Source organism: Furipterus horrens, unplaced genomic scaffold (assembly GCF_987537825.1).
Source record: "Furipterus horrens unplaced genomic scaffold, mFurHor1.1.pri manual_scaffold_12, whole genome shotgun sequence".
In the NCBI taxonomy this organism is placed as follows: domain Eukaryota; kingdom Metazoa; phylum Chordata; class Mammalia; order Chiroptera; family Furipteridae; genus Furipterus; species Furipterus horrens.
In genome coordinates, this window is record NW_028327182.1 from 76,430,687 (window position 1) to 76,446,125 (window position 15,439).

The window sequence follows — 15,439 nt, forward strand, 5'->3', positions numbered from 1 at the left end:
AGTGACATATGGATAGATATTTCAGTGACTGCTGGTGAGTAGGGTAGGAAGGAGGGCTCAAGGCATATCAGAACCTCAGAAGTATTTTCTATGTAATTTGAAAAATATATTCTAAGATTATAATTGCTTTGATTTACTTTAAAAGACAATATTTTATAATTTTTAAGAATCTTTGAGCACATTAAAAGAAGATGTACTATTGTTAAGTTTAACAACAAGTGGATACTAACAAACTTGAGAAGAGCCTAAACAGATTATTTGATGTATCCCTTAACTTTCAAACACCTTTTGAGAATCTATTGCTAAGATGAGTGCTTTTACCTATAAAGTAGGTACTACCAGATCTATTTTACAGACTAGAAAACTGAGGCATACCCATGTGAAAAACCCTGTCCACTGTCACACCATTAATAACAGAGTGGAGACTAGAGTTGAGGTATCTTGATTTCCAAGCTACCACTCTGTTCATTAGATCAGGCTGCCAGGTTGTCTGTCAAAGGTGCCATCATGGTTTGAATTCATTTTTATATGGAGCTGTAAGTTCTAGGCCACAGATCTACACTGTGGTATTCTGAAGACTCTGCCTTTTGCACAATGGACACTAAACCTAGGTCACAAGCTTGTAAACAAATTTATTTGGAAGTTATCTATCCACATCTCCTACCTCCCATTCTAAAAATTAAACATAAAAGCTAAGAACAAGAAGTGCTCTGATAATTCATTTAACAGTTCCCTGAGGGTTTAGCTTTGAAGGTTGCATGTTTAAAGTAGCCTAATTGATTCATCGTTCATCAAACACCTGACAGCCATCCTCAATTATCTGTTCAGCCTAATATCCAGCCAGTCTCCATGTACAGTTTCTTATGCCAACCAAAAGCAATTTCTCAAACTTCATATGTTTAATCATCTTCTTTCCTGCAAGCTCAGACTAAGAGATGACTTAGTTAGGTTTGTTTATGCTAGTCATTATTTTTCATCTACTTCTCTATACTCTCTCAAAAAATCATTGTAAAGCATAGAATCATAAAATTATCAGAAGTGAAGCGGACATTATAGAATAAATGATCTAGTTCAATACTCTCATTAAACATATGAAAAACCTGAGATTTATGGGACTGAAATGATTTAGCAAGTGCGATCCTGGAAGTTAACATTAGAATTGGACTAGAATTCCTACTTGCTGCCTCTGAGCCCAGAAATGCCCCACTGCTAAGTCAGCCAGGCCTACTAAAGTAAGACTCTCTACTCAGTCACCTATTAGCTATGTGACTTTTTAACAAGCAGGAAACAAAAGTGAGAATTTTAATACTGAGCCTCTGTTTCCACATGTGTAGGAACTATAGTAATGTTTATCCAAGATATTTTGTGATTCTCTTTCCCCCACATTCTATAAATCCTTTATTAATATCATGTTTTTCTGGTTTTCTGTCCTGCCATTCTGTCTATATCTTTTGTGTTTCAATTCCTACATCTTATTTTTCTATTTCAGCCCTGAACATATAAATATTTGCAGTATTATTTTAACTATTTCTCTACCTCAGTGTTCTTATGTGTTTCTATCTGATCTTAACCATCAATTATATGCCCAAGCACCCGAGTCTGCATATTCAGTCTTGATCTTGCTTGTTCACCAGATTTAGATCCATGGTACTTGTGGGTCATTGTACACCTCAGGTCCAGCCATAAAACCTTTGAAGAACTCCTCACCATAACCTAAATAAAGGTGAAATTTCCTTGGCTTAGCATTTGAGGATGTGCATCACCTGACCCCCAAGCACCTTTCCAGCTGTGCAAAATTCTACAATCACTTTGGATTCCCTTCACATCAGATTTTGAGTTCTATCTGGTTTGATTGTTGCTAATATATTTCACTCATGTTGTCTGTTATTGTAAGCTCCTTGAAAAACCCAATATTCAACCCAACTTTTGTATTTCCCAGTGTCTGGAGCTCAATAAACGTTTGTTAAATGAATAATCTGTCAGAGCCTTATTGTGGGCCCTACATTTTTAGAGCAGGGGTCTTAATGCCAGGTAGAGGTTTGTGCTTGCTAGTCTCTGTGGACCACTTTATACCCAGCCCCTGCAATAGGGACCACAGTGGCCACACCCTCTAAGAAGTTCCGCTTTGCATCTTTAGTATTTACCAGTTTGGTCAAACATAATTGTGCCTGGGAACTCCCTTTCTCAGCAGTAACAATTGAAGTTCCAGAGTCTTGTGTTTTATAATCAGCTTCCCTATGAGTCACACTAGTATCGGAACACAACAAGGGTGCTCTTTCTCTTAAATTGTGTATTAGGGCCTTTTGGAAATGGACCAAGAAGTATTCAGAAAAGGGAGAAATAGGATATCATTTTATGTTTACTGGTTGCAACATCAGATATACATAGTTTTAGTTTCAATTTGATAAAGTCCAAAGTCTGAATTCTCAGAAACAATCAGCCCAAACAGTACTGGTACACTGAGACTGTTCTTTTATAGCTTATTAATTACTTCTTTGTTTATAAATTCAATGGGACTTTCTAGTCCTTTCCTTGATTAATTATGCAGGCATCTGGAGTTTGGCCTGCTTCTCCTTTAAAAAAACAGAACAAAAAACTCTCTCCTCCTCTTGGCTTCTCCTATTACATGTATTCCTTCTTGTTACATTGTGCTTAAAAATAGTAGCAACAAACTAATAGTTAACATTCACTGATTTTTCTTCTGTGCTGAATCCTATGGTAAGCATCTTCTATAAAATGTCTCATTGAGGTCTCACAGCAGCCCTGTGAGTTAAGTACTAGTATTATTCCCATAATTCATTTGAGGGAACTGCAGCTTGGAAAAGTTAAATAAAAGCCTAAGGTCATACATCTGTAAGTGGCAGAGTCAGGACTGGAACACAGACAATTTAACCACTTGAGGCATGATTTTTCTTCTTTGGTGATTATCTCCCATTTTTCTGGTTATTGTTTACAGTGGGTGATCACAATTCAGATCCTGGCTTCCTTCCCTTCTCATATTGTTCTCTGTCCCTGGATGATCTCATCTGCTCCAAAACATCAGTCATCATCTCTAAGCTAATGATTTCCAACATTGTTTCTAGTTGAATCTATCCTGTCATCTTCACTTTATAATGTTTTATAAAGCTTTATGATGCTTCATCTGAAATGTCTTAACATATCAAACATACTAGATACCTTCCATTAAAACAGAGGCAAAGGCTTATAAAAACTCCAGCAACCCGCTTAAGGTCTTGAGCAGAGAGCCCATAGCCTAGTGACAGGTCAAAGCTGTTCTTGTCACTTATTTTCTTATAATGTGAACAAAGCTCATTTCCCTCATTTATTCTATGGTTTAATGAATAGCATCTCTCAGAACTGGCAATATAATTTTAGGGATGCAGTAAAGAATGAAAATAAGTACCCTTGCTAAAAATTGTTAAGGATTTCAAGACACTGACAGTAGAAAATTAGCTTAGTATAAGGCCCTCCTGCATGCAAGACCCCACGTGGCTGCACACATTGAAAATCTGTGAAGCTGGCCTTAGCACCTCTGTTGCCATGGTTAACCAGTGAGAGACCTAAAAGTCATCTCTCCATCACACCTAACAGAATGTCAATCTTGCCAATCTTATTGCCTTACTATTTCTCATGTTTCCCTTTATTTCCAATCCAAGTACCATTATTTTCAATTCCTTGCCATTTACTATTGAAATATTTTATCATAATAAATTGCTAACTTATCTCTGTCTCAAATCTTTCCCATAATATTTGTCAATTATTTTAGAAATGAATTACTTTTACAACCTTTAAACTCATTGCCCTGCCTTTATTATTACCCCCCTTTTTATCCCACTCCTGTATTTTTTTGACTACTGCCAGCGTCATTTAAATATTTATTTATAATGGGTAGTCCTTCATTTAAATATTATTCAAATATCCAAATATAATAAAGTTATTTCTGTGTGTAACACTTTTCTGTTTGTTATGTGAGATATCTGAGATTTTACTGCTTACGTTTTCTTCTAGGATTTTATGTTTTCACAACTTACATTTAAGTCTTCTTTCCATTTTTAGTTTATTCTTGTCTATAGTGTAAGTTGGTAGTTCAGTTTAATTTTTTCACATGTACCTGTCCAATTTTCCCAATGCAATTTATTGAAGCAACTGTCTTTACTCTATTGCATGCTCATGCCTCCTTTGTCAAATATTAGTTGACCATAAAGGCAAGAACATATTCGCCAATGATACATCTGATAAGGGGATAATTTTCAAAATATATAAAGAACTTATGCAATTCAATACCAGGAAGACAAACAATCCAATTAAAAATGGGCAAGCGTCAGCCTGCGAACCAAGTGTCACTGGTTTAATTCCCAGTCAGGGCACATAACTAGGTTGCACATCAGGCCCCCACTTGGGGGTGCGAGTGAGAGGCAACCGCACAGTGATGTTTCTCTCCCTCTCTTCCTCCTTTCACCTCTCTCTAAAAATAAATAAATAAATAAATAAATAAATAAATAAATAAACAAACAAACAAATAAATTATAAATTTTAAAAAAAAAATGGGCAAAGGTCCTGTATAGACACTTCTCCAAAGAGAACATACAAATGGCCAATAGACATATGACCATATGAAAAAATGCTCAATGTCACTAGTCATCATAAATATCCAAATTAAAACTACAATGAAATACCATCTCACACCAGTCAGAATGGCTATCATCAGTAAATCAGCAAACAACAAATTCTGGTGAAGATGTGGAGAAAAGGGAACCCTAGTGCACTGTTGGTGGGAATGCAGACTGGTGCAGCCACTGTGGAAAACAGTATGGAGTTTTCTCAAAAAATTTAAAATGCTGTTTGACCCAACAATTCCACTTCTGGGAATATATCCTATGGATCCCGAAACAACAATCAGAAAGAATATATGCACCCCTATGTTCATAGCAGCATTATTTATAATAGCCAAGATCTGGAAATAGCCCAAGTGCCCATCAGTAGATGAGTGGATAAAAAAGCAGTCATCCATTTACACAATGGAATACTACATGGTTACAAAAAAGAAGGAACTCTTACCCCTTAGGACAGTATGCATGGACCTAGAGAACATTATGCTAAGTGAAATAAGCCAGGCAGAGAAAGACAAATACCATATGATTTCACTGATATGTGGAATCTAATGAATAAGAACTGACAAACAAAATAGGACCAGAGGCATAGACACATGGGACAGACTGACAGCCCTCAGTGGGGAGAAAGTGGTGGTGGGGCGGGATTGGAAGAAATTAGCAAAAGAACATATATACATACATGCATAGCCATGGACACAGACAACAAAGTGGTGATGTCCAGGGTCAGGAGGCAGGGGCTGGGTGAAGGAGGGAAAAGAGGGGCAAAATGGGAGACATCTGTAATAGTGTTATCAATTAAAAAAAAAAACAAAAAACTTTTTCTTTCGTTTTCAGGATGATTTGAAACTACTTCAGTGCCTTGCTCTTAAAACCAATTACAGTTTAACTTCTTAATTCTTTCACACCTCAGTGGTATTGAGCTATGTGTACTTCCTCAAATAGTTAATGCTCACATTGCATTCTTTATATGTCTTCTTTTTCTTTCTGGAGTTTTCCAACCTTTTGTTTTTACTTGCATGTATACTAATCATCTTTTAAAACTTATCTCATGAATTACTGTTACCAAGCAAAAGGGGGTTCTTTCATGTGGTACCTTGGTGTAAAACTCAACAAGCAGTGTTGAGGAAAACAGGTCTTTATTTACAATATTCCAGCCTGGGGTCGGCAGTGAGCACTTCAGCTCAGAGCCCTGTTCTTCCACAGCACTCAGCACTTCCCTTGCTGGATCCAAAAGGCTATAAACCAAAACCAAGCCCAATAGTTCCCCAGCCCTTTTCTGTTGGCTCTCTCCTTCAGGATCTAGGGTACAATGTCATCAACCTCCATATAATAGTCCAGGAAAACATGTGCCACATGGCTCTCTCCTCTTCCCTTTCAAAGCCACATGGTCCTCTCTTTCCTTCTAAAACCGCATGGTGCTCTCCCTCCAAATGGCTGCTGCCTTATTTTTAAATCCCTGACCAAGGCCTGTGACACAGAGGGCACGGTAACTAGTTCTGACCATTCACAGAATCTTGTGCAGGCCCCCTATGCTTTTTCTTCACCATTCTGTGGTCAAAACCCCTCCCATCTCCTTGGGGCCTTGAAAGGACCAAAACCATTTGCATAACTAAGACACTAGTCACCAGTAATGGGTATGCAAAGGCATCTTGAAAGCTGTCCCCTTCCCCTATCCCCCAACTGCCAGCTCTGGGGAATGTTGGGAACCCCACTCTGTAACATTACCTCATCTAAGAAAGTCTAGTATTGCCACAACCCTTTCTAGTACCCCCTTTCCTTCCCTGTTTTGTCTATAAAAAGCTTCATTCCCCCTCTTCAGCCCTTTCTGGGATAGGAACTACTGTTCTTTGCTCCTGTGCTCCTTGTTTATATTTATATAATCTTTATTCCATTGTGTTGAAATAATTAATTTTCTCAGTTGTCCACTGGTGAGCTCCTTGAAGATAAGATTGATGCCATAAATCTTTTTAACTCTGTTATCTGAGGAACTTACATAGTATGTTTGCTTATTAGATGGTTACTGAACAAATGAGTAATTAGGGTAGAGATTCTGATGCTTCTACAGTTTGGTATAACCCCATTGATGAAACAATACTGTGAGTAAACACTGTATTTATTCATTCTTTTAACAGATAGCCAATATTTTAAATACATTGCTAAGTGCCATTGAGATAGGGTACAAAACTTCCCCATAGCCCATGGTTTGGGGATGGGGAAAGGAGATAATACAGCATTTAAGTTACTATGGCAAGCTGATAGCTAGATAATAGCTGTGCTACCACCCCAAGGCAAAAGGTGTGCCATGATTTTCAGGATTTAGATGGAAGGTCGGGCAGCCTTGAGGGAAGCATGTGTGTTGGAGAACATGATGGAGTGGTGCCATGATGTAGGAGGATGGTGTAGCAGCCATGTGGGAAGCAGCAAGCATCTATGCAGTTTGTAGTCAGGATTTGTCCATGAGGCCTGGGCTAGTAAGAAAGCAGGCGTGCTGCTGCTTTGATCTTTGCCCGCTCTAGCTGACTCTCAAGCCACCAAGGACTCTGCCTTGCAGACCTGGACTCTATCTGGACTCTTGGAACCTGAGTCATATGGAGAGAACATTCTCTTAGGACTTGTGCCTTTCCTGGTTTCCACCATGATCCCGTGTAATATGGCGTGTGCTTTCCTGGACTCTTGTATGGAGGCTGAGGACAACATGGCCCAGATCCTGAAGGAGAGAGCGGACAGATAAGTGATGGAGATCTATTGGGCTTGGTTTTGGCTTATAGCCTGTTGAGAAGCAAGGAAGTGCTGGGAATTGTGGGAGAATAGGGTTCTGATGTGCTCCTAGCTGCACCAAGGCTGGAATATTATAAATAAAGACCTGTTTTTCCCAACACTGATACTTGGGTCATACACCAAGATGCCACGTGAATAAGCCCCGGTTTGTTCAGTAACACTGATGTAAAAATGAAAAAGCTATGGATCTTATCTACAGGGAACTTACAAATTAGCGAGTGAAATAAGACACATGCACACACACGCACACACACGCACAGAGCCATAGTTACTACACAGAGCAAAAGAAAAATATACTAAAAGAGAATAAAATAAATCTATGAGAACAGAGTAAAGAGAGAATCTCCTACAAGTTAATCCTGCTGTTGAGTGTGTTTGGACAATGGCTTAAGATGGAAATGGTGGAAGGTGGTTGTATCAGCATGATCATCATTGGAGCTCTTCCCACAGACCATGAGGCTTTGACTGTCTTTGGATAATGAGATGGTTTTGTATGTTTATTATTCTAAAAACACTTTTTAGAAACAGATTATTATTCTGATATTATCCACTTCTAGTTTACCCTGTTTCCATTTTGAAAGTCACCACAAGAAAAAAATACTTTGTGTTTTGACAAGGTTACAGACAGGAAACAATGCTATTGACTAGGAACACTTTGTAAACTTCTAAAATATATAAATATGTAAAAATAGTTATTACATCAAAATTATCATCTTCATGATCTTAAATTAATATGTGTTATCCCACTTTTAAACACATGTTGATATTTGTTTAAAATTTTTGTTAGATTAACTTAGTTCATTAATGGATCTTTTATGGATTAATTTGCATATCATATATATGATTGACTCATAGATTTGGAGGGCACTTAAAAATGATCTATTTATCTCTGATCATTTTAGATGTGCAGAAACAGACAAGAGAGATCTAAGGTCACATAGCGCTTTTCTTCTTAATAAACTTGATTTTTTTGTAACAGTTCTAGTTTCATAGCAGCACTGAGCAGAAGGTACAGAGAGTTCCCATAAACTTCCTGCCCCCAACAAGCACAGCTTCACGCGCCAGAGTGGTACACTTGTTACAACTGGTGAACATATAATGACAGATCATTATCATCAAAGTCTGTAATTTACATTGAAATTCACTCTTTGGTGTTTGTTGTTCCTTCTATGGGTTTTGAAAAATGTATAATAAGAGCTACCCACCATTAGAGCATCATATAGAATCCTTTAACTGCCCTTAAAATCCTCTGTGCTTTATCATCCCTCTCCCCTAACCCCTAACAATCACTAATCCTTTTACTACATCATGGTTTTGTCTTTTTCGGAATATCATATAGCTGGAATCATACAGTATACAGCCTTTTCAGACTGACTTCTTTTATTCAGTGATATGCATATTAAATGTCTCCACTTTTCATGACCAAATCACTTATTTTTAGCACTGGATAATATTCCATTGTGAGGATGTGCCTAAGTTTGACCATTCACCTACTGAAGAGCATCTTGGTTGGTCCCAAGTGTTGGCAATTATGAAGTTGCAATAAACATCTGACACAGATTTTTGTGTGGATGTAAGTTTTATGTTCCTCTCAAGTAATATACTCCAGTGCTAAACAAATGCTATAATTCTTTTTAGCATGGATCAGACATATCTTTATGTCCTCTTTCAAGCTATTTACTTTCTCCTATCAACGTGTAAGACTTCTCAGTTTTTTCAGACATCTGACTTAGGGGTATTTTTGCCCCATCATAAAAACAAACTTTAAAATCAACATCAGTGTATTTTTCTATCAAGTTGCATTTACAGTACCTTGTAAAAGTAAATGATTTTTTAGAGATTTAGATATTACCGGCTAAACAAATACGCAAGCACCTTTCTACTTCCTCCAATACTTTTCTAATAACTTATACTGATATTGCTAGTAGATGAGTACCTCCTATCAATAAGATAAAATCTTTTCTATCATTTGGATAAGAAATAGTAATTACATTTTAATCACTAGATATCTGGCTGGTTTGGCTCAGTGGATTGAGCGTCGGCCTGCAAGCTAAGTGTCGCTGGTTCGATCTTCCAGTCAGGGCACATCAGAGAAGGAAAACTCTGACTCCAAAAAAAAAAACCTCCGCTGCCTTGCGGCATACCTCTTCAGGGGAAAGGCTAAGGGAGTAAACCCCGACAGAAAATCCGGAGCCGGAGTCCCTAAGGCGGTTTGACGTTGCAGTCAACACCGGCAACTCCTGCGGCGCACCTGAAGCCAAGCTGTATTGACTCCGTCTTTCCCTTGGACCCTTCAGCTGCAAAGAGAGGGGGGGTCTGCTGCATGGGCAACAGCAGACCCTCCATATCACCCTGCCCAGGCTCTGTAGCTTCAGCTTCACTGGAGAGGACACTCCAGCGTCATCGCAAGATGTCGATTCAACACGGGAGGAGACAGATACCGTGTCACTCCCGAGTCGGACTGCACAGCCATTCTCGGCGGTGCAGATAGACTCTTAAGAAGCTACACCATCGTCTCTCGAGATGGACGGCTGCCGATACGATACTAGATATATAAACAATCCTTTAGAAACTTTTCACACACCTCCTCTGAATAAAGTATGTTCACCGCTGTCCTTTGGGTTACCAGTCTGATTTTAACCTGTGAACACATTAAAGGAGATGTAGTGGTTCACACTGTACATTTCTGATAACCCAATAGTGGCTCCACACCTTTTGCTTTATTCAGAAAAAAAAGAATGGTTAGCATTTCATAATCTGCAAATACCACTTCATTCAATGTGTTTTTGACTGTGTCAGTGTTAAAAGGTGGCCTCCCAATCGTCGTCTGTTTCTTTTCCTATTATGCTACATTTCTAACACTAGTTACACATCATCACTATCTTCAAAATAGTTATAAAGCTCCAAAGTAGAAGGATATTCCAGTTGGCAAAGTGTTTTCACCTCATGTTGGACATTCTGTACCATTCCAACTTTCTTATCTCTTATTTTGCTGCAAATTCCCTACCAAGGTACGTAGACTCAGCTCTGTAAACACCAGCAAATGATCTTTTACTGAGCAGAATTCCAACTTTCAAATCTTCATTCTGTTCTCCCATACAATTTACCATATTCCAGGCACCGGCTCTGTCCCCATCAGGCTCAGCTTCCATGGCTGCATCTCTTCTGGCCAAAGTGCAGCCACGAAAAGCACTTGAGGGCACCTTCCAGCTCAGGGTTATGCCTCCATGCAGCAGTAATGGGAACAAATACAGGTCTTTTCACCACTCCACCTCCACTACTCCCTTGGTACTACAACATAGTAGGAAGTCATGCAGGAGTTGGAAATTTGGGGAGAGCCCATTCAATCAAGTATTGAACACTTTGATTGTTAACTTAAAAGGAGCAGAGTTCACTTGCTCACTTGTGAGGAAAATCTTTTTTCAGGGGAGGTTGTACTGCATAATGGTTTTAAGGTAAGTTAATAAAAAGCTAAGAAAATTCCTTGGCAAGTGGAATAGGGAAACTGAGACAGGCAGCTGGGAAAAAGAAAAAAAAAAAAACTGACCAAGCAATTTACAGCCAGGTGCAGATTGTCACCGGGACCAAAGGTCCTGTGCCTGGCAGGGGACAAAATTGGGAACACAAGGACCTCACCCCTAGGGTAATCTCTCCTCCCCTGCCCTTTCCTCCCTGGAGATAACATCTGGACATGTTGTATTTCTGCTCCAGGACCAGAAAAGCAGTAAACCAGACCAGTGACACCATAGCTAACTTGGGACCAGCTGCATCGAAAAGTGACCTCCTGCCCTGGTACCAACCAACCGGGCAGTGGAAGCCACTACCTGAGAGGTCGTTTCTTTCCTGTTGTTACTAAACAGCAAGTGGAGTCTTGCTGCCCTCCGCCACTTTCTAGGCAAAATTCTGGAGGCAAGAGTTTGCGATAAAGAAAATGAGTCTTCGTTCAAAAGCTACAAAATTTTGAAATAAAAACTTTCCATATGCATTAGTCACTAAAGCCTGTCAATTAAGGCTAAACTCTTTAGTTACAGGTTTATCACTTAAGTCTATCAATTAAGGCTAAAATCTTAAATTCCTGATTTCCCCTATCATTCCCTTTGTTAGTTTTTAATTCACTTATTTCTATAAGATTAGTTTACAAACTAAAACAACATAAGATACAAAAGCTACACCATTTTGAAAGAATGGCAGGCTTCTGCCTCAGAACCATCCCCTCTAGAACCCCCAAAGAAGAATAACCCTGCCACCCACTGCCAGGGCAGCCTGGTCCTAGGCAGTGGCTGGAGTTTCTTCTCCCATCCAAAATACGCTCTTTTGGGAAACAAAGGCAGCTGCAGCGCAATCATCCAGACCTCCTCGAGGACGAGAGCCAGAGAGCCAGTCTTTGGCCTCCGTTTATTTTAAATCTTCTGGCCCATAATTCCATGTGCTCCAGGTTCAGCTTCTCAGCCAGTCCCATCCTAGACTGTTTACCATTGCCTTGGGCAAGCTCTTCCGACAGCCCATCCCTTCTCCTCCCCAGGGATCTGATCAGAACTCTCTGTCACTATAATGTTTTCAGAGAGCCAACACAGTGCCACTTAGGTGCATCTGTTGCTTCTTCTGTGTTAAACCCTTCTTTTACTGTCTCCTGGACTCATGTGAAATCTTTCCTGCATGAAGTCAAGAACACAGAAAACAGCCTACCCCTAGACAGACCTGCTAAAGGCCAGGTCCCCTTAACAGCAACAGACTAACATATTTTAGAGTCAGATTACTTGGGTTTAATCTTTTTATTTTTTCCATATACTAACTGTGTAGCTTTTGAAAGCTACTGAACTCCCTCAGGTCTCGATTTCCTTAAAATTAGTCAGTACTTCTTATAGGCTCATTGAAAAGATTAAATGAATTGATATATATGACACTTTTAGAAAAGTAAGAGGTACATAGAAACATTAAATAATTATTAACTATAATGATTAATTTATAGGTTAAAAAGTTGATCAATGGTGATATTCCATATATTAGGTAATTCTGATGTTAATTTGCAGAATTCTTATTGTTTATATTTACTTCTTGAATTGTATAAGGCTGGGTTGACAAACAAAGTTATATTTTTGCTTGTTTATTTAAAACTAAAAATTCAGGAGGAATTTTTTTCAATTAAACTGTAACAATTAATTAAACTTTAAAGGTAACCATCAAATGTCACCTCCTATAAGAAACTTTCTTCAACCCTTCTAATTAGAATATCTCCTACTCTGTGCCTCTGTAACACATTACTTTTCTTATTAGTCTAACAATTAGGAAGGTAACAAGCAATAGAAATATTGTATGATGCTTTGTTCGACTATAAACCGATTAGGATTAGTGAATGTATTTTATTAATTATTAACTCCCAAGTATCTCCAAGAGTACCTATGTGAAAGTGAGTAAAGCTTCTGTGTTGTTAATGACTTCCTCTTCCATGGGATCACAAGGAAAACATTCCAGGGACCCATGCCTGAGGGATTGCAGTGTGGTGTGGCTTATTCATGTGGAAATAGAAGCTGTCCCATCTCCCTCTGTCCCACCATGGGAAAGGTTCAATCTTGTCCACAGTAGGGCCAACACAAAAACCAGTGTCCAGAGTTTGTGCTTCATATTAAAGCTTAGTCCTTTGGAGCTCACAGGTGGCTACTAAGCAGTCTCAGTCCTGCTCCAGGTAGTTTAGCTGGTTTCTGACTGCTACAGTGGCAGTTTGCCTGGCTGCTGGCTACGGGGCTGCCAAGGCTACATGGCTATGGAGAGAGAATGTGAAAGCACACTTGCTGAGCACATTACCAGGTGGGGTTAGTGTGGGGAGGTGAGAGAGAGAGAGAGAAAAAAAGAGAGAGAGAGAGAGAGAGAGTTTCTTTGTTCTCCTGGGATTATATTAGGTTGGGCTTTTGATGGACCAGGTGCCTTTTCAAAAGAACCGATCAACTTCTCAAACTTTTGTGGGCCTTGGATAGGTCCTAGTTAGACTGATAGGCCTCTATAGTTCAGCACCTCCTCCTGTGTTCCCCAACACTCCAGTACTGGATGGGGGAGAAGGGAGTAGTGTTAATGACCTTGGAGAGCAATGCTGTGATCCCCTGGGGCACAAAGCTGTAGCTTCCTGGCTAAGCGAGCAGGCTTATGCTCCGCAATTTATTAGTTAAATGTCTAATTTCCTTTGGCTCCCCTTTTCTAGCTAAATACCAAAGGTAAAGGAAGGATTCCCTCAGAAACTGGATAAATTTCCTCCTATGGTGGTAAGAGCTCAACCTTCTGATCCAGAGTACCTGAGTTTATACCTGGCTTTGCCTTTTACTTGCATTTTTTAAACATATTTCCTGACTTCTTTGCACCTCAATTTCCTTATCTGTGAAATGGGGGAATAATACTATTTATTTCATGGAGAAGCTGTGAAGATTAAATGAGTTAATGTACAAAGACCAGATGGAGCAGTAATCAGAAAGGTAAGCTCTAAAAAGGAATTTGCTGTATTGCCAGAAGTGTTGGAGAAGGATTCTGCTGTGTGTCTCAGAGTTGGCAAAAACCTCAGAGAATTTCAAGTGCACCTTTATGTGCCAAAGTTTGAGCCTTTCTGAACTTTTAACTTTTCAATTGTTTATTGTTACCTAAAACAATTTTGCGGAAATGAGTACATTTTCATCTTTAGCTCATGGGTGACCAACAATAACTCTCAGCACTAGCACTTAGATAAGGGTAAAAAAAGTTCACGGTGGTACAAATTGAATATTATATTTAATATATTAATTAGAGCAAAAAAATACATAACTTATGCATAAGGAACTTTAATTATTTATTGTATAAGCTAATTATAGAAAACGGAGATAAAGAATACTTAATTTTATGAATTCTTTATATGAAAAAGATACAAAATTTAATCTAAATTCTCCTCACTTGTGGAAAACAACATGTGGAAGAATATACCATTACAAACCTCTGATTTTCCTAGGGCACAGACATCAGTAGAATTTTTATTAATTCTATTTAAATAGGATCCTTGTTACTGAGAGTTCATTATGTCTAGCTAAAACCTCCTCTTACAGCAGGACATTACCTCTACTTTCTGGCAACCCTTTCCAGTGGACCACTCACGGTGATGAGCAGAGACCACACAGCATGGGGAGAAGAAATAGCAAAAGTTCTTTAGAAGCTTGCCCAGTGTTTGGTAGTACCTCTCCCATTCCAGAGATCAGTTAAGGGTGATTTTGCTTTTTTTAAATTTTCAATTACAGTTAACATTCAACATATTAGTTTCAGGTGTACAGCATAGTGGTTAGACTTAAGTTTATATAACTTACAAAATGATTCCCCCCAATAAGTCTGGTACCCACCTGAAACCATCCATAGTTATTACAATATTATGGACTATATCCCCTATGCTGTACCTTACATCCCTGTGACTATTTGGTAACTGCCAATTTGTACTTCTTGATCTCTCCACGTTTTTCACCCAGTCCCTCAACCACCTGGCAACCCTCGGTTTGTTCTCTGGATCTATGAGCGTGTTTGGGATCTTGGCCTCTATTATTTGGGCAGATAGAAGAGAATTGACTCTGAGGAACAAATGTGTACACTCTCTGTGGAGAATGAGAAGCCAGGTTTCAGTCTGTGCATTATCTATGTAACAGCAATGCAGCATCAGTGACAATGCCCCTTCACTTCCCCTTCCTCTACCCACCTCTTCGCTCCCTGTCAGATGGATGTGATGTTCTAAAGGAGAATATACGATGCAGGTCCTTGCCGAGGAGACCAAAGTTGCTCTGCGGTCAAGGTGATTCAATGCTAATCAGGTAAAACCAACTCTAGAGGAGAAACTCCCATGTGTAGCCCCGTGATGTGTAGCTGTGAAGCCAGAGTGACCAGTGCAGCAGACAGGACAGAAAAAAATCTTGATCCTTAAATTTTACTTACTTATATTCTAGTACTATTTTGTATTTTCCATTACTTTGGCATTATATTTTATTCCATCCTCACAGTTGCCATATGAATGAGGCAGGGCAAGTATTTTTTAATGCTCATTTTACAGAAATACC